The 20469-nt window shown below is 42.3% G+C and overlaps 1 protein-coding gene across 5 annotated transcripts in view; it reads right to left on the bottom strand.

Moving 5' to 3' along the window:
* Nucleotides 1-15698, bottom strand: part of LOC109456650 (putative MAGE domain-containing protein MAGEA13P) — a 105560-nt gene extending 89862 nt beyond the window's left edge. For 3 of the 5 annotated variants that reach the window (XM_074323734.2, XM_074323735.2, XM_074323731.2), the window contains exons 1-2: nt 15428-15698; nt 11350-11454 (exon numbers count right to left, since the gene is read on the bottom strand). The gene's annotated coding sequence lies outside the window, so the exon portion shown is untranslated. Of the gene's footprint in view, nt 1-11331; nt 11455-15427 lie in introns of all 5 variants that reach the window. The other 2 variants (XM_074323733.2, XM_074323732.2) reach the window with 2 other exon arrangements.
* Between the last annotated feature and the right edge of the window lie 4771 nt (nt 15699-20469).

Raw genomic sequence — 20469 nt, forward strand, 5'->3', positions numbered from 1 at the left:
AAGGAGAAAAATGGTATTTAAATAGAAAAATATGTGAATGATATAAAATAAAAAGAACTCACTAATGGATCTATCCAGATCCTTCTTTAATTTGAAATTTATTTAAAAGGTACTTTGTGATCTAGTGACTAGAGGAGTCCAACCACTTATTTTGTAAATGAAGAGACTAAACTCTAGAAAATATAAGGCAGAGCCTGGACTAGAACAGCGGTCTCCTGATATCTAAGCTATCATTCTTTCCATTACATCATGCAATTTTAGAGGGTTTAGATGTAGTGCTGCCTAAAGCCAAAAAGATTGGACAGATGACCTCCTGACACTGCCTTCATTCTTTTAAGGTAAAATCTCTGATTCTATAATACCTGGCACAAGATTATACACACTGATATCTAGTAACAGTGTTATCTTATCCTCTTTTCCTTCTAGCTTTATTGAGGTATACTTGACAAATAAAAATTATGTATACTTAAGGTGTATAATGTGATGACTTTACATTTATATACATTGTGAAATGCTTACCACAATCAAGCTATCTTAGCCTCTTCGTGACTCTCTGTATCCTTTATCCTAAAGATTCATAGAAGCTAAGAATTCAATGTATTAATTTGGCTGTTTTGAGAAAAAATGAGTAAATATCAATCAGGGGTGCTAATTTTAGTTAAGTTTATAATAAAAAAGATAGCAAGTTTTCCACATTCTCCTAAAGAATTTTCAACTGAAGAAATCTAAAGATGAGCTTAAGAATTGTAACTGGTAGGCACTGCTTATTGAATTTTTTTTCTCACATTGCTGAATAATTTCACATTACTTAGGCTGTGTCATTATGTATTTCTATCACAATAAGGGGAAAAACATTAAACTAATGAATGTCGTGCCTCGTTTGTCAAGATCTGAGTCACTGGCATGAAGCATCTTTCAATGTAAATGCAATTTGGGAGATTCGACCACACTTCTCTTTGAAAATACCCAAGTGGTTAGTACTGAGCCATTTTACTAATACATTGAACATTAAAAATAATTTGACATATGGGAAAGATATTCGAGACTACATGGTTATAAAGGAAGACTAAATAAAAGGCTGCATGCTTTATTTGTACAAGCCACAGTTTATCCTCTTGTGAAGAACAGCAAGGCTTTTCTGAAAATGGGTACTTATAGAATGTCACACTGTTTAAAATGCTATGAAGAAATCAATTCCCATTTTTCTAGACACTTCTTTCAAGGTGCTGCTCTTGCAAGCATCAAGTGGGTGTCCTTCATTGTAAACACCTCGGAACACGAAGGAATCGATAGACACAGAGTTTAAGATGATGAATAAACTGGCGAATCCATAGTTGGAGTGTCAGACTATCGAGGCCAGGAAAAAATTCAGGGCCAGGGAAGTAGAAAAAAACAAAACAAAAACACTGAAGGAAGAAGCAGTTGTCAGACCTCCCCTTTTCCACCCCGGTCTATGAAATTAGGATCTTTAAAGCTCCATAAAGAAAAGAGAAGAGAAATTAAGCCCAGGAAAATGGGAAGGGACAGAGGTTTTACAGGATTCATGAGGCAGTCTTTTCTGTCAGATGTTGGTTGTGAATTTTTGAATACTAGAGTTCATGTCTGAATCCTGAAACATTATGTGTACACCTGGAAGAAAATGGAGCTGAGACCTCCCCAAACATCTGTTCACCATGGTTGGGTGGCCTGGCTACACTGACTGTTTCTTAATTGACACACTATGCAGTGGGCTACAAGAGTCTCATATTAAAGATAACCTTGCCATATCCTAAAGTGACCTCTAGTGACTCGTACCTCCTAGTCATGCCTTTGTGTAATCCCCTCCTCTTGAGAGTGGACACAATGTGTGACTCGCTTCTAACCAATAGATTTCAAAGGTGATGGATATCACTCCCATGATTTGGTTACATTATATGGCAAAGGTGATGGGGTGTCACAACTGTGATTATGTTACATTATATAAGATTCCATTTTAACAGACTGGAATGAGAGACTCTCTTTGTAGGCTTGAAGTACGCGGCCATGTTGGAGAAGCCCACGAGGGAAAACACTACAAGTGACTTCTAGGATCTGGAGTCAGCCTCCAGCTGATAGTAAATATCCAGGGTTCTTAATAATAAAGTTTCAAGAAAATGAATTCTGCAGTTGCCTGAATGAGCTTAGAAGTGAATTTTTCCTCAATCAAGATCCCAGAAGAGAATCTCAGCTCCAGCAAACATTTTGACTGCAGATTTATGAGACTCTGAAACAGAGGACCCAACTAAACCATGCCCACAGACTCCTGGTTCACAGAAACTGAGTTACCCTGTTTCCCCAAAAATAAGACCTAGATGGATAATCTCTAATGCGTCTTTTGGAGCAAAAATTAATACAAGACCCAGTCTATTTTACTATAATGTAAGACTCAGTCTTTAATATAATGTAACATAATATAATATAGTATAGTATAGTGTAGTATAATATAATTAATATAATATAATTAATATAATATAATATAATATAATATAATATAATATAATATAATATAATATAATATATAATACCAGGTCTTATATTAATTTTTGCTCCAAAAGACGCATTAGAGCTGATTGTCCAGCTAGGTCTTATTTTCGAGGAAACACGGTAACAAATGCACGTGTTGTTTAAGACACCACGTGTGTGTTAATTTCTTATATAGCAACAGAAGACTAATACAATGCAATATATATATTCCTGGAAAAACTCAGTATATACATTCATACATAAAATATAAAAGTGTTTATGGGAAAAACAAGGTTGTGACAAACCACTTAAAAATCATGCAATGGTATGAATGGAGCACAAACAAAAACAAGAACAAGAAAATCCTGGGAAAATTTAAAAGATGGTAAATTACTAACAAATATAGGAATATTATAGTAAACACACACCTTAACCTCACCCAAAAGTGTTAAAGGTAACTTGATGAAAGTTGGCGTAAGGAAGAGTTAGGACTGAGTTAGGAAGTGTTAGTCATTTGGACAAAGGTCCAATATGCACAGAGCTGAGAGAACTGAATGATAAGTACTTTCCAAGCAGAGGAGGTTGTCTAAGCCATTAGGAAAAGCAAGGTGGGGAATGGATATCATGTACAGTGTATGAGTTTGCTAGGGCTGCCATAACAAAGACCCACAGACTAGGGGGCTTAAACAATAGAAATGTATTGTCTCCCAGCTCTGGAGGCTAGCAGTCCAAGATCAGGTGTGGGCAGGGTTGGTTCCTTCTGAGGGCTGAGGGAAGGATCTGTCCCAGGCCTCTCTCCTTGGCTTGTAGATGGCTGTCTCTTCCTATGTCTCTTCACACCGTCTTCCCTCTATGCGTATCTCTGTGTCCAAATTTCCCCTTTTCATAAGGACATCAGTCATACTGGATTAGGGCCCACCCTAAGGACCTCATCTTATTACCTTTGGAAAGACACTATCTGCAAATAAGTTCACATCGTGAGCTACTGGGGGGTAGGACGCCAACATATACAGAGGGTGCCAAAATAAATAGGTGCCAAAAACATGTATATACATTTTAAGAAAGGAAAATACTGTGTTACAATTGTAATACTCAATATATACCGATAACAAAAGATGAATACAAGTCACGTTTGGCTTCTGCAATTACAAGAGGTGCTCAAAGTGGTTACCATCAGCACAATTTTAATATAGTTTTTTCCTTTCTTAAAATGTATCTAAAAAAGTGTATCACATTTTTATGACACCCTTTGTATTTTGGAGGTGGGGGACACAATTTAACACATATATGCACTAATGGACTCCTCTGTGGCTTTCTGGATTCACTGTCAATCTACTTGCATTCAGCCCTGTTATTTAATGGTACAAAAGTTTACGCTGTGATGGGAAAAAAAAAAGAGCATGAGCCAAATCAACTTCTGCATCATACTGACGTTGTTACTAATCCTTAATACAGAAATCTGCCCTCTAACAGAACAGTCTAGAAACCATCTACACCCTCCTTCACTCTCGTGTAGTGACCCTACATATGTGTATGTGTATACACATACTACACACACACACACACACACACACGTATATAAAAGGACGTTTATTGAGGGCTTACCACATTCAATAAAATAATTTGCCCAAGGTCACACAGCCAGGAAATGAAATAATTAAAAACCAGGAAGGAACTCCAGGTAGCTTGGCTCTTAAACATTAACACTGTGGTGTATGTTATGACACAGATGGGAGAGTAGCTATCTGCTGGGAATGTAGGCATTGCTCTAAGCCAGTATTTATTTCATACTGGGAACTCTGTGAGGATTGTTCCATGTTTTATTTCCATGTTCATGATAATCTACAAAAATTAATAAAAGCATATTCTGTATTATTTGGATTATGATCATCAAAAGAGTTCTGCCCATGTATCAGTGTCCCTGCATTTCCATTTGTGTTTAAATGGCACCAAATGACCACCTAGAGTGACATCCTTTAGATCCTATTGTACTTTTTCTCAAACTATGATCCACAGACTCTTGGGCACTTATCTTTTCTTGAGATAACTTGCCAAGTTCATAAAATACTGACCTGGCCTAGGGTGAAGGCCTGTCATGAACAAGTCAGAAAACTAGAACATTACATACCAGACTTAAATTCAGAGTAGAGGGCATGGGACACAGAATAGGTCCTTTGGTCCGAAGTAAGAGGTAGGGACCTACCATCATCACCTCCAGCCTACAGGCCCTGGGGAGCCTGAGTGAAAGGGCAAGTACCAGGTGTGAAAATTAAGTTCGCGAACTTGTTGCAACGATGTTGCTTACCTTATTTGATATCAGATAGAATATTCATTATGAATTTGTACCAACTGGACAGTTAACCAAGTTTACTATTTGGAAGTGCTGAAAAGGCTGTGTGAAAAATACCTGAACTTTTCGCCAACAATTCATGGCTCTTGTATCATGACAATGCACTAGCTCACATGGCACCGTCTGGGAGGGAGTTTTTAGCCAGTAAACAAATAACTATATTGGAACACCCTCCCTATTCACCTGATCTGGCCCCCAATGACTTCTTTCTTTACCCAAAGATAAAAGAAATATTGAAAGGAAGATGTTTGGATGACATTCAGGACATCAAGGGTAATACGACAGCTCTGATGGCCATTCCAGGAAAAGAGTTCCAAAATTGCTTTGAAGGGTGGACTAGGTGCGGGCGTCGGTGCATAGCTTCCCAAGGGGAGTACTTCAAAGGTGACTGTAGTGATATATTCAGCAATGAGGTATGTAGCATTTTTCCTAGGACGAGTTCATGAACTTAATTGTCCGACCTTTGTAAGTAAGTGAGGATGTGCGTGTACACACACACACACACAAGTAGAAAGGATTACAGGGAGGAAGATATGTGACTGGGAAATAACTAGGAGTGGGGGAAGTAGGTATGTTTCTGACATCAAGGTCTGGCTGTCAACAACACTGAGGAAGAAATTTAAGAATTCCACCTGTTTACTGGGAACCCTGGATCTGGGAGGATGATTTCATTGTAAATCCTAGACCATCTTTACTCAAAGCATGGTCCCTAGAGCAGCTACCGCAGTGCATTTGAGCTTATCAGAAATGCAGAGTCTCAGGCCCAACCTCGGACCTACTGGGTCAACATCTGAATTTCAACATGACCAGCAGGAGATGGCCATGCACACTAAATTTGAGAAACATGGATCTAGCACAGTAACTCTCAGACCCCAGCACTTGGAGAGCTTGTTCCAAAACAGATTTTGGGTATCCAACTCCAGTGCTTCTAATTTAATCGATCTGAGGTGGAGTATTTCTAATAAGTTCCCAGGTGGTGCTATTCCTGATGCTGCTGCCCCATGGGCTGTAATTTGAGAACCACTGCCCTGGTATATGGTGGCAGTGGACAGCATAGAGGGGGTAGTTACACTTCCTGTTTTATTCAGCATTCGGACAGAAGACGGAGTGAACCTGAGCCTGTAGGTGGAAATTATGCCCTGATTCAGTCTTGAAGAGCTAGCAGTGTTTGAATGTTGTGAATATTATTTCTTCCTATCCATGAGCAGACCTTGTACATTATTTGAGTAATTCCTACACACCCTGTATTAGTCAGGGGTTCTTCAGAGAAACAGATCCAATAGGTGTGTGTATATGTATGTATATAGCTATACAAAGGTCTGACAATTAAGTTCACGAATTCATCCTAGACAAAGTGCTACACACCTCATTGCTAGATATCACTAAAGTCACCTTTGAAGTACTCCCCTTGGGAAGCTATGCACCAATGCCAGTGCCTAGTCCACCCTTCAAAGCAATTTTGGAATTCTTTTTCTGGAATGGCCATCAGAGCTGTCGTTGTATTACCCTTGATGTCCTGAATGTCATCCAAATGTCTTCCTTTCAATATTTCCTTTCTCTTTAGGTAAAGAAAGAAGTCATTGGGGGCCAGATCAGGTGAGTAGGGAGGGTGTTCCAATACAGTTATTTGTTTCCTGGCTAAAAACTCCCTCACAGATGGTGCCATGTGAGTTGGTACATTGTCGTGATGCAAGAGCCATGAATTGTTGGCAAGCAGTTCAGGTCGTCTAACTTTTTCACGCAGCCTTTTCAGCACTTCCAAATAGTAAATTGGTTCACTGTTTGTCCAATTAGTACAAATTCATCATGAATAATCCCTCTGATATCAAAAAAGGTTAGCAACATCATGGCAACAAGTTCGTGAACTAAATTGTCAGACCTCCTATGTATATTTACATATGGAGAGACAGAGAGACGGAAATTGACAAATTGATTGATTACAAGGAGTTGGCTCACATGATTATGGAGGCTGACAAGTCCCACAATCTTCGGTCAGTAAGTTGCAGACTCAGGAGAGCTGATGTGTATTTCTAGTCTAACTAACGGCCTGGATAGCAGGAGATCCAATGGTGTAAGTACCAGTCACAAAGCTGGCAGGCTGAAGACCCGAGAAGAGTCAATATGGCAGTCGGAATCCAAAGACCAGAGAAGACCAATGTCCCAACTGAAGCAGTCAGGCAGGAGGAGTTCCCTTTTACTCATCCTTTTTGTTCTTTTAGGTCTTCAAGTAAATGGATGAGGCCTAACCTTGTTATGAAGGGCAAACTACTTTACTCAGTCTACCAATTCAAATGTCAATGTCATCGAGAAATACCCCCACAGACACTCCCTGAATAATGTTTGGCCAAATGTCTGTGCAGCTGGTGACCTAGTCAGGTTGAAAGATAAAATTAACTATCACACACCCCAGAGTTTTGATTGCTAGTGTGAATTTTTTAATTATTGTAACCTTGTTTAATTGGCGGTGGTGGCTATGTAGAAATGTTTTTGGTACCTTGTTGTTATGTGTACAAATTGCTGATAAAATCTTCTTCCTAAAACTTATTTTATAGATGTTTCTGTATTTTCTATGTAGATAATCATATCATCTACAAATAACTTTCCTTCCTTTCTTTTCAAATGATAGATACCTTATTGCTTATTATCTGAAATTGTAGGAGTGGTTAGGAGTGTTGAATTTGTAGCCAATTTCCTGATTTCAATCACAGTTATGGAAATTATGGCATAATCTTAAGTAAGTTATCTCACGTCTTTGTATCTCAATTTCATCATGGTAGTTAGACCTAGCATATATCTTATATATAGCGTATTTATACTGGTCAGACCTTGAAGCATTGTTGTGAGAATTAAACATGAGAATTAAATTAAACAAATTTATTGGAAAGTAGTTATAAGTTTTCTGGCTTTTATGTCTCTTTTTTCTAGCACGAGGATACTTCCTCTTAGTTTAAACTCAGGTACATATTAAACCAGTTTTTGTTAAATCTTATCCCACATTTCTATGTTTGTAGCAGGATGGAGCCTAACAGCTTACGCCTCCAGATTTCAGGAAGTCACCAGGGTCAAGTTTTCCTTAAATTATAGTCTAACTTTGACCTTTACCAAGTCACCTGGGGTGCTTGTTACAAAGGCAGAGTCCCTGACACCCTAGACAACACTTAGTAAAATACAACTTTGGAACACGGTTCCTGGGAATCTGCACTTTAAATGAAAACATGATATGGGTGCACTGTAAAGTTTAACAGCCACCTTTTTGGGATTTCCAAATTCGTGCTCCAGGATGGAAAAGACAACAAAAGCCCCATGGAAGAGAAGAGTATCCAATTCTATAGACTTCTTTACTTGATTTTCCATGTGAATAAATTCCCAGTGTCACAGTTAAGGGGGAGTCCTCAAAATGCCAGAGTCATTGTCTTTTCCTTAATTGCAGAGCATCCTTGACTTTCTGATTCCACTTGCTTAAATAGTGAGTTCCTGTGTTTGAGTGCCTGTTGTGTGCACTTCCCTAGCAGCGTTGAAACAAGCAAGGCAATCTCCAGCAGAGCAGAGACACACGGGACTCCAAATCTGGTTTGGTTTAGGTGAAGACAAGAAGGAGGAATGTTCCACTTTAAGCTTACTGGCGCTGTAGTGACACTACATTCCATCTGTTTGAAAAATCTTCTTACACCAATTAAATGTGGCATATTTTAATTTAGCTTTCAATAAGTCTGGATTGTGTAACTCAAAGCTTTTTATTTATTTATTTTATTTTTTTAGGAGACATTTGCTACCACATTACAGTTTAGTACCTAACCCAGTGAGTTCAATGGTTGCTAAGGGACTATTCAGTTTATGTTTGAACCATCAAAGCTCCACCTTCAATGGACACAGAGTTAAGGTTAAGAGATGCAATCAAACAGCTGGGAAATGTCCTTCTGAATGTGAGACGATGATCACAGGGCTGACCGTGGAGGCACAGTGCTAATGACTATTTTTTTTTCTCTCTTTCCAAATTTAAATAATCAGGCATGCTGAGCCTTCAGCTAGCTAACTTTGAACTCTGGGAACGAAACTCAGCATCTTGTTACTGGTTGTGTGAGGAACCAAGGTCTTTATCAACAGAAGGAAGACTCCTCCTGCACAGGTATTAGCCGAGCACAGTGATGTGATTAAGAAAAAGCCATAAAACATCTCCGAGGGGACCAGATGTGCAGGAGCCAGTGATACTACTCATACAGCAGAAAGATTCTACCTGCCGAAAAAAATCTTGCCCCATCCTGATCTCACAGAGGTTCTACATATATAAAGTCTTGATCCTTCCCAAGTATTCTGAGGACTGAACACATGCCATGCGTGCCCACTTACTGCGTGCTAGCATCTAAGAAAATAAACACACACACACACACACACACACACACACACACACACCTGACTGTTTACCGGGAGTCAAGGTCAATGAAATAAAATTTTCCCAAGTGTAGACACCCTTAGAAGGACCAGTCCTTAGGATCTCTGACAGTTACTTTTCAACTACAAAAGCTTTTCACAGAAAATTAGGCAGACATGTCAGAGCTGAAACTATTCTTGCAAAAGTTTTCACTACTTTAAGGAGAACAGTAGAGTTGGAAGACATGTTATATTTAGGGAAGGTGGTAGTTATATTAAGTAGTGGCAAATTTAAGTGGTGATTAAGGATTAGCAAGTAAAATATGAAATTGACCTTAGGTACTGCGTTCTTCCGGTCTTGCTTTAGATCATAACCTATTAGATCAGTAGTGTTTGTTAATGTGCCATTTTAGCAAAGACGCATTTGGATATTTTCCACTCATAGGGAGTATCTCCCAGAGAGAATGGCTGCTGCAAAACCCTTGAGCACATCCTGTCATCTGTCCCTAGACTATGGTTTTCAAGGCTCGATTTCCTAGGGTAGGCCTTCTACTAGAGGTTTGGCGAGGGCCTGGGGCACCTTTCCTCCATTTCTGAAGGCCCTTCTTACTGATCCATGGGTCCCCCCAATCTGGACTCCCCTAAGGCTCCCTGAGTCAGCTGTCCCTGCAGCGAGGATCCTTCAGGCCAGGCCAGCTGAGAAGTGGAAGTGTCTGTGGTGTCTGGTTTTGCTCAGTCACCTGAAGGGAATCTTGTATATAAAAGTAGGCTATTAGGATAGAGATGGAGAAGAAGCAAAATTACCACTTCAGGGGGGAAACAGAGATGAAAAGAGTGTCCTTGTGCCTGCTGTGTTTTGACATTTCTGAAACCTATGTTTGCAATTGCTTTCTTTTCTGAGCCTTGGACTCCTGACACCTTGGAAAGGAAATCCGGGAAGGCAGGCTCAGGCAGGGGACAGAGGGACCGGAGTGGGATCTGTTCCTCGCAGTGCAGAGTGGGGGTGAGTGGACAGAGTAATGAAGACACTTTGTGTGCTGCGTCTGATCTGACAGAGGATGTTTGCTGATATGACGAGAGTGCAGGGAAGTTGTGCCTAACCAGGCCCAGGTGAGATGAGAAAGGGACTAGTGAGGCATCCCAGAGGAGGTATCCCACGAGTTGGATCCTAACGCAGAAGTAGGAGTTCCTAGATAGAATAAGGGGGAGACGCAGTGCAGCCTAAGGAGGCAGGGAGGGTTGAAAAGCACAGGTCTACATCACTTAGCAAAAGGCACCCCCACATAGTCAGAAATCTGAGGCAGGCAGATGACCTCGACAAAGCAATCCTCATGAAGAGAAAGCATTTTTGGGGGGTGGGAGGAGAGGGTAATTGGTGAAGCGGGAGTACCCTAGTCATCCTGAGACCCTTGTGAGGGAGCCAGGCTGTGGGGATCCCCCCTCCTCCCACCAACTAAGCTGGGCCAGCCAGCATTCCTCTTGGGAAATTATGGGGTAAGGGTCCAGACTGAAGCCAGCCTGTGATGTCACTGGGGTGAGAAGTCAAGGGAAATATAGCCTTGGGTGGCCACTTCCTGCCTCAAGAATGCCCATGAAGGAAAGTCCAACTGCAAGAGAGACTGAGAGTAAAAGGTGGAAAACTGCAGAGAAAAGTAGAGACAAAGAATCTGGAGCCTTTGAGACTGAGAACAGGGCTGGCCAGTTCCTGCCTCAAATTCACTGCAGCAGAAAGAGCCAATCAGCAAAGCGTGGCACGAGCAGACACAAAGAGAGAAGCGGTGACAAGAGAGCCACGGCCAGGACATATCGTGGGTCCTTTCCCTTTTTGATTTCAGTGTCTCACAGGGTCCAGCTGGACATTGTGCCCTTGGCTTCTGCAATATATCCTCATTCCCTTCAAATAAATTCTCCCTTTGTTCCAAATCATGTTGATGGGGACTCTGATTCTAGCCCTACCAATCCCTGGTAGAGACACAGGGAGACCAGGCAGGAAATGAGACCCAAACAAGGCAGGCGCTGTGGGGTTGGAGGGAGGGCAGACCCCCATGCCTTCTGGAACAGCCCGGTCTGGACGGCGAGGGCAGACTGAAGGAGGCTGCAGGCTCCCTAAGGGGACATGGGTGAGGACCTACCCAGCGAGAGCAACTTGCCTAGGTCTGTGGCATCACTTCCTGGTACCGGGTCCTTTGGGTTCCGTCCTCTGGGCCAGGACCTCCGAGTGAAGGTCAGGCCACATCCTCAAAGGTCACCAATCTCTAGAAAGTCAAAGAGAGGCAGGGATGTTGGTCCTGTAGCCATAGGATGCAATTAGCATCTGTCACTCAGTAATTGGAAAAGGTCCAGGGGGACCCAAGGTCTGCATCACTGTGCATCTCCTGAGGGCCTAGTTCTATGCTGGGCTCAGGGGGAGGCAGATGCTGCCTTTGGACAGAATACAAGTGTGTCGAGAGTGAAAAGTCTTCTACGGGGGAAGCCATTGGAGAATGACACAAAACAGCAGCAAGCCCCCATGTCCTGGGAGGACCAGATACGTAGTAAGCCTGGAGGACGTCAGAGGAAGGAGGAAATCATTTTAACAGTAATCCCAACACTAGTAATGACAACAGCAGCAGCTGCTGAGTCTTTCTGGTCCTCAGCAGGTTCCTTGCTCCGTGCTGAGCACTTCACATGCCATATTAAAGTGATGAAATGTCCCCAGCACTGGAGTCAGACAGACTCCTAGGTTTGAATCCCACTTCTGGAATCTGACACTTGTCCGCTGTGCGACCCTGGGGGTGTCACTTTGTGTTCCTGTGCACCAATTTCCGTATCAATACACTAATAGTTCCCACGTCAGCAGGCTTGTGGTGAGAATGAAAGAGAAAATGCTCACACGGCAAACGCTGGAAGGCCGGGCCCATGTCTGTGCTCCGTGTGTTTTTGCAACATGAAGTCAACGCTATCACCATCTTGTCACAGGCAGTGCGCTAAGGCTCAGGGACAGTCAACCGGAAGTCAAACAGAGTCCCATGTCTAATAAGCACAGATCTGAACTCAGGTCCCTCTGGCTCAGGGTCCGTGTGCATAACCCCCATATTCCTCCATCACCGCAATGGGGGTGGGGGGTGGGGATGAACATCCAGCAAATGATCTCACAGTCTGGCCCTCAGGGACATGTCTCAGGAGATGGAGGGGTCCTTCAGCAACCATACAGGCCCTCCTGGGCCTCCTTGAACAATATATATCCCTGCTTTGCCCATGCGCTTCCCTCTGCCTGGAATGCCCCCATGCCCTCCTCATCGCTAAGCCTAAACCCACTCTGCAAACTTAACTTGAGGTGTCACCCCCAGGTTAAGTATCGTCATGGTTAAGAGCAGAAGCTCTGATGGTTGACATAGTGAGTTTGCGTTTCTCCTACTTAAGAGCTCTGTGACGTTGGGCAGGTAACGGAACTTCTCTGAGCCTCAAGTTCCTCTCCTATAAAGTAAGGATAACAACAGAATCTAATTCTAAGGAGGTGAGAGTTAAACAAGCTGGTACATCATAACTGCATATCAAGGGCTCAATGAAGACCAACTTTTATGATTGTTTTGTTGTTAGTATTTTCCCCATCTGCTCCCTCAGCAACCTGGAAAAGCTCAACCCAGCCTGTATCTTTGCTTCTGTAATTGTGCCAAATTCCCTGCACAAAAAATTCCAAAATGAGGGCAGGTGGGGACAGGGGCTATTTTAGCTGGAACTGCCAGGAAAAGCCTCTTCAAAGAAGTAGCATTTGAACAGAGCCTGGAAGGATGGGAAAGGACAGCCAAGGAGAGATGTGATGACGTCAGTATTCCAGTCAGAGGGAACTCCTTGGGCACGGGCTGGAAAGAGGGAAGAGCTGGGCATATTCAGGTTAGCGCGGCTAGATGGCAGTGAGCAAGAGAATAGGAGACAAGGACAGAGATGGTCCCTCAGGAGGGGGCATTCCAAGGCATGGCAGGGAGCTTGGATTTATTCTAAGTGTGATGACAGCCCCGGAAGGGGAGTGTCGTGCACTCATTTATGGAGGCCCCTGATACAGACCAGCAGTGCTCTAAGGCCTGGGGATACAGCTTGAAGAGGAGCTCACACATTTTAGGGCTGGAGATCATCCCCCAGGAATTTAAAAAATGATCAAGAGAATCTTGAAGATAACAAAATAAGAGTGAGGAGACAAGAGAGATGGGGGTAACTTCCTATGGGGCAAACAAGGAAGGCTTCTCAGAGGAGGGGATATTGGGGGAGCCTAGAATGAGGTGAGGGATCGAGCCACATGGATGACAAATTTAAAAATAAGGCAAGTCCTGACAGCGATCAGGGCTATGATGAGAGTAAACAGGATGGCTGCTGGAGAGTTAACTGGGCCTGGCACATGTTGACAGCCCAAGGGACACCTGGGTTCAAATGACAGTACTGCCTACTAGCTGCAAGAACTTGCACAGGACTCAATCTCTGTGCCTCAGTTTCTTCATCTGTCCAATAGGCATATCGGTACCCATCTCACAGGGCTGTTGTTGCTATCAAACACTTTAGTACACGGCAGGTGCTGAGTGTCTTCTTTTACTGGCCACAGGATTAACGCTTTGGTAAATACTTGTGGTGCAAATAAGGTGACGAGCTTTTGAGAACGTGGGTAACTTTCCTGCTTTTTTAGCGTTTCAGAGAATGTGAGATTTAAGACTTTTGATTTTAATCAAATGTTTTGAAATATTTTTTCAAACAATTAGTAAGACTTGGCACACATTTAACTCATTAAATCCCTAAGGGTTCAATTTCTGTTGTGTTTTTATTTAGAGAAATGTTTAAGGACTCAGTTATTCCGTAAATCAATCAATACATTCTGAGGGTAGGTCTGAGCAGGCAAGTGGGATGTTAGCTTCTTCAGCGATACCGCCTGCCTGCTCTCCTGAAGAACCTGCTCAAGGAACCTTCCAGTGAAACACTGGATCAACCCTCCTGCTGAGGGCCTCAAAGAGCTGGATATGCTGGTACACTCTTGCCCTGGTCTGGCCTGGGTTGCTCTAGCAGCCTAGCTAACTTTTGTTTTGCGCTTAGCGGGTACACACAAAGTCCTGCTGAGCCCACAGAACACTAAACATACTCCATCGCACAGTTCCATCTCTGTCCCTGCCTGGCTCCTTCTGCACTACAGGCCTTCCTTCTGTCACCTAACAGCCACAACCCACTGGCACTGAAGGCCCCTCCCCTCTGGAGACAGCACCAGGTATGCTCACCTCCTATGCCTTCCCTCCAGCCCTTTCCTCTCTCACTTCAGGCCCATGTGAAAAGACAAGCTTAACATTCCGTGTCCGAAATTTGATCGCCAGGCTATGCCCTGGTCCAGATCTACAGCCCCTCTGGATCTCCCTAGTATAGACCCCTCCTAAAACTGCAGACGTGTGTCCAGCTGTCCATGTCTCTGTCTCCCTCTCTCTCTCACACACACACACTCGCTTCTGGAACAGCTCAGAATCACCAAGTCCAAAATCCAACCTTTGACCTTTCCCCCACAACCTACTCCATCCACACAAGTTCTCCATCTCCATGCTTCCAGATGTTCAACAACCAAAAAAAAAGTATAAGGAAAACAGGAAAAAGAAACTCAGGATGGTACTTCATTCCCTACTTTCCTTCACATCATCTGACGCAGCAGGAAACCCTGAGGGTTCTATGCTTAGGATCTATCTGGAATCGGATGACTTGGGCCTCCTCCACTGCCATCACTCTGGTCTTGACCCCATCACAACTGTCCTGGATCCCACTACAGCAGCCTCATTGGTCTCCTTACCTCCACCTTCATCTGGCTCCCTCCAGCCCCCAATCTCCCCTGACCAACCTTTAGGAAATTTTAAAAATCTTGTGTCCCTCTTCTGTTCACAATGCCCCTGGCTTGGTGCGCCCTAGGAATGAAGGCCCAGCAGTTCAGGTTGCCATTTCAGGTGTGACTCCCATCATGCTCTATTCCTTTCAGCCAACACATGGATCCTGCGTTCCCCAGAGGTTTCCCAAATGCTCCCCATTCAGTAGCACATTTAGGCCTTTTCACAATCTGGCTCCCCTGCCTGCAAGTCTACCACATTTCTCACTGGCTGTCAGATATGCGGACCCCACTAACGAGCACCCCACTGTCCTGACCACAGCGGCCTGGGCTTAATGATCTGAGCAGGTGCCCTCATTCGGGGCTTTGGGATTCGGGTCGGGTGACGACCTGGGAATGGCAGCACCCACCTGCGCCAGGTCCAACAGCGCAGCCGCCGCCATCGGAGCCTGCAGCCGGAGTGAGGCCGGGAGCAGCGGGCGACAGGGCGGGAATCCGGGCTCCGTCGTCCCCAGCCCGGCCCCAGCGACGGGTGACACCGGGCGGCGACACTGCCAACCCTCAGACCTGCATCTGTGCAGTGGGGACAACGCTTTCCCTCCCGTCACCTCGGGTATGACATAGTGCTGCGGAGCCTCTCATCCAGTGGCCCAAGCCCAGAACAGATAAAATAACCGCCGCGAGAACAGGGCCAAAGTCCCGCCCCGATGTGGCGCCAAGGCACGGAAACATCCCTCTCCGGCTCCTCCATTGGCTCACGGTGGAGAGCCTTCTGGGTAATGTAGTTCCGCAGCCCAGGCAAAGGCTAAGGGCCTGGGAGCTATTAATAATAAATATGGTCCCATTCAATACACCTAATCTAAAGCTTTAAAGTCAGTTTTGTAAATATCAGCATTTTCAATCAGGAACCAGAGAAAAGACTTAAAACTGGACCATGGTGGTGAAGGTGGAGGAGGCATGCCCAAGTGGTCCTGAAGCAGATAGATTAGGGTGGCTCTTCACTCTGGTTCCCCCGGGGGGTGGGGGAGGTAGAAAAGAAGAGAGAAAGAAATCTCTCCTGCCCTGTGTAGTTAGATGTAGTTAGAGATTGTGTTCCAAACCAGTGAGCAATACTATTTTATCCAGATATTTCTTACTGCATATCCTGAGATACATTCAATTCCTTTTAGGAATTTGAGACCGAGTTGGAAAAAAAAAAGTGACTTACCAAGTGTCATTTCCTGTGGGGATGGTGGCTGCAATGGTCACAGCACATGTGGACAGGGAGCATCTGAACCCTGAGTAAAAGTTTGGGATATCATGATCTCATCTCCTTGCTGAGAAGTGACTATTATTTCACCTGAAATTTCAGTGAGTGTCTGCATAGGGAGTTGAGATTCTGTCAGAAAAACCGCTGTGAAATATCTACTTAATTAAAGCTACTCATCATGATTACATAGTTATTTCTTGTAAGCTAATGACAGAAATAGCCCTGAGTAACATGTCTGACATATGAAAAAGTCTGGGATCACATTGAAGTTTGACCAGGGAGCACTGAAGTCTGAGAAGCCGAGGACATGGTTACACTGGAAACTTAGCTGCTCTGAGGCTTTGACTTTCTAAAGTATATTTTTTTATCATTCTTGAGAACACTGAGCAATACCAACTTGAAGAGTGATGCAAAGTGGGAACTGAGGAAAGTGTTTTCAGAGTGGTAACGACCACGTGATAATTCAGAAAAGAGTTTTCAGAATGATAATGACCAAGTGCTCATGTGATTACTCATGAGTAACCCATTAGTTTAACCAACTCTGAGCTTCTCTCCTCTCTGCGGAACCCTAAATTGTGGCTCACTCTCAAGCTTAAACAGGACTAAGATGCAACTTATTCCTGACTGTCCACAAGAGAAATATTTCCCATTAAACTGCCCCAATCATGCTGTCTACTCACCCCCACATCTCCCCCACCCCCCAGCAAAGTTCCTGCTAGCCCCGCTTATCCCTCCCTATTACAAAAAGCCTTTTGCTGTTTGATTTTGAGACACCTGTGGATCTCGTGGTCCGAGCATTCTCTCTATTGCAATAGTCTTTTCAAATCAAGTCTCTCTTTATCTAAGTCTGCGTTTGTTTTATTTGACAGTTTTACGGTGCCATGACTGGACTCAAGATTGGACCTCACTCACGGAACCCTGTCATCCTTGCCCAGGTAATTAATGGCACCTTGCAAATCCTTTGAACTCCCCTCTTGAATTCGGGAATCCGTTGGTGAATTCACTTCTCAAACCAGTGCTCCGGGCATTATGTCTGTTACAGCGCAGTTAGGAGTGAATTTGAGTCTTCTGAGCAAAGAAATTTTTCTTTGGTATTTTGAGTGAGGAATCATTCCCTGAGTTTTGAGCAGGAACCTCCCCTACTCTTCTGTGTGAGGACTCTTCTGTGTTTCTTTGGCTCCCCTAGTGGGGGTTGGGGGAGGGAATTTCCTTGGCCCTTCAGACAGGGACAGTGCCAGGGAGTAATCTAGCATTACTCTTTCCTGGCTCCTTTAAGGGCTTCTCTCTGATTTAATTAACTAATCCCATGGGTAACTCTCACTCTGTTTCTTCTTTCCCTGCTAACTGTATGCTGTACCATTATGGCATTCATTCAGTTCAATATCTTGAAAATGGCAAATTTTACTAAAGGCAACTTAGAATTTCAATAGTCTCGTTGGGAAATATGGGATCTCCCCATTCTGGCTCATCAAGTACCTATCCTTTCTCATCACCCCCTCTTCCATCCTTCTTCCTCCTTGTCATGACCTTCAGACTCCCCTTTAGCTCCCTTGAATCCTTGGATCTGTCTGCCCCCCTTCAACACTCCTACCTCCTCCATCCCTCTCTTCAACTCTGCCAAACCTTCTCCATCCCACTTCAGCCCTTCCATGTCCTATACTCACTTGAACTCTAGGCCCGTCTCTCTGTTGAGGGCTCAGGGATCCCAAGAGCAAACAATACTGAAAAAGCGAATTGGAAACAGGATGGATGATTTATTAACTCAGATGAACTTTACAGATACCGAGCTTTAGAGACACTCAAATGTCACTTGGTGTATTCTCAGTCCCTAGCCCACAATTCAGTTCACAGCCTCCATAAGATGGCATATCAAGACAAATAAAATCTTAAGGGTCTCCTCCACTAATATTGTTGGGGATACTTCAGCTCTCCTATTGAGTAGGTAACCTCAATTTGCTCCATCTACCAGAAATGCAATCCTGATTTTTTTTTTTTTTAATGTAAAGGTGGTCAAGGGCAAGAGCCAGCTCTTTTATATAAACCAATGAGTTAAAATTTTTAAATTAAAGCCATCAGTTCTCTATTTGTGCCTGTCTGGGTACTTATGTATGTATATTATGTATGTCATTTTCCTACCTCCAGATAGTACTACCATATTAGATTATAAAATGCCTCAAAGGAATTATATTCTGATTGGCTTAGAGACAAATAAGTACTTCTATAAATTAAATGTTCCTAAAATTCTCAAAAATTAAGGAAATGTACATCTAAGACTTTCAAAAATATTCTTGTAGAAATGAACCCACATATTTTAAAAACTTAAGTTCACATAATTTAAGTAAATCTTGGCAAACATGAATAGTTTAATAAAATCAGCTGTCTCCTGAGATATAAAGTTCAGCTAAAATATAAGCATACATTTTTATTCTATTTGGGATATTTGTCCTAAACTTACACAGGTTTACTGATTGAATAGATTAGCACTACATCTATAAAATATTTAAGATTATAAAAAATGTAAATTTATGTTTAACTAAATTAAATCATTATCCTGACAAATTTATTTTAACACTAATTATGTTTTATATTATGTCAGCTTGAAAACAGTTTTTAAGATCTTTTGGTAAGTTAAAACCTTTATGCTAAATTAATTAATGAATATTTATTAAATAACTAGGTCATTTTAAAATAAGATAAAATACTGAAATATTAATTCCTATGCATACTTTTAAGGCTATATATGTTTGGATCTATTAATGAACATATTCATTTTTACCTCATTGAATTGTACTGTATAAGGGACAGTTATGACTAAAAAATTGTGAGATGTATTAGGGTGGTGCACAAGTAATTGCAGGTTTTGCCTTTATTTTTAACCTTTTAAACTGCAATTACTTTTGCACCAACCTAATATATTCATAAGCCCTGCTAGTCTGCTACAAAATACTGTGTGACAGACAGTTCACAATTATCCACTTCCTGATTTTCTCCAAAATATAAGTTCCTGTGAATGAATGTTTAATCAACTTATGTGAATAAAACTACTAAGAGCACTGGTAGCATATGAGAACAACACTGTATGTAAAGTATAGAAGATACGTTTTTATTAAGAAAAAAATGTTTTACCCTCAAGTGAAATGACTGGTTGTTCCAAAATAAAAAAGAAGAAAATGTAGGATAAAATTTGGCTGGAGATAAAAAGTTGTAAAGAGGAATTTTATTTGTTTTGGTCAAAGCTGGAGAAGGATTAATGGGTTTATTTATAATTTTTTAAAAAGTACATTTGTTTTTATTTTTAATTAAAGTTTATTTGGGTAACAATTGTTAGTAAGTTTACATAGATTACAGGTGCACAATTCTGTATTACATCATCTATACATCACATTGTGTGTTCACCACCCAGAGTCACTTCTCTTTCCATCACCATATATTGAATCCCCTTTACCCTCATCTACCTTAAAAAGTAAATTTAATGTCAAACATTATACTAAGGCAAAACTGGAATTTGGTTTTTCTCTCAGTTGAATGACAATTTTTTCTTCGATTGTTGGTCTTCTCTTAAAAAGAAATTATAAATTTTTTCTTTGACTTCTAAGTAATTTGCCTAAAAGACAGAAGTACTGTGTTGTATCCGAGTAATTCCCTAGGCTTTTGTGTTAATTTTCTCGTATCTGTGATTAAGAAACTAAAGTCGTCTCACTTTTAAAAGTTCTTTACAAACTGCCACATTTTTCAGTTTTTGCTCTGGGAAGTAACCAGGACTGTGGACAGTCTTACCAAATCTACCAACATGATCACCACAGAACTACATCAACTCCAACAAATGGTCCTCTAAAATTGTCTGGCATTGGACGTGATCGTGGCTTCCCAGAGGGCCTCTTACACAATGGTCAGTGGTCAAAAGTGGCTGCTGTGTATGGGTTGCCCTAAACATCTCTGATGTCTATGCCATCACCAAAATAGTCAAGACACAAACCGGCAAATTCATCAGATCACCACTGTGATTCTCACTCTGCCATCTAAGGACACTTTGGGTCCAATGTCCTGGAGTCCTCTTGACTGGCACCCTCCCAACCTCAGATGTTGGTTTTACTCCCTTACTCAACTTTTAATAATCACTCTTTTAAATTATATTTCTAGCCATACCCATCACCAGTGGCTTATCTCTAAGACCCTCCAATGGCTGTCAGTTGATAACATGCT

This window comes from Rhinolophus sinicus, chromosome 18 (genome assembly GCF_057876585.1).
Source record: "Rhinolophus sinicus isolate RSI-liver-muscle chromosome 18, RSI-T2T, whole genome shotgun sequence".
Taxonomy (NCBI): Eukaryota; Metazoa; Chordata; class Mammalia; order Chiroptera; family Rhinolophidae; genus Rhinolophus; species Rhinolophus sinicus.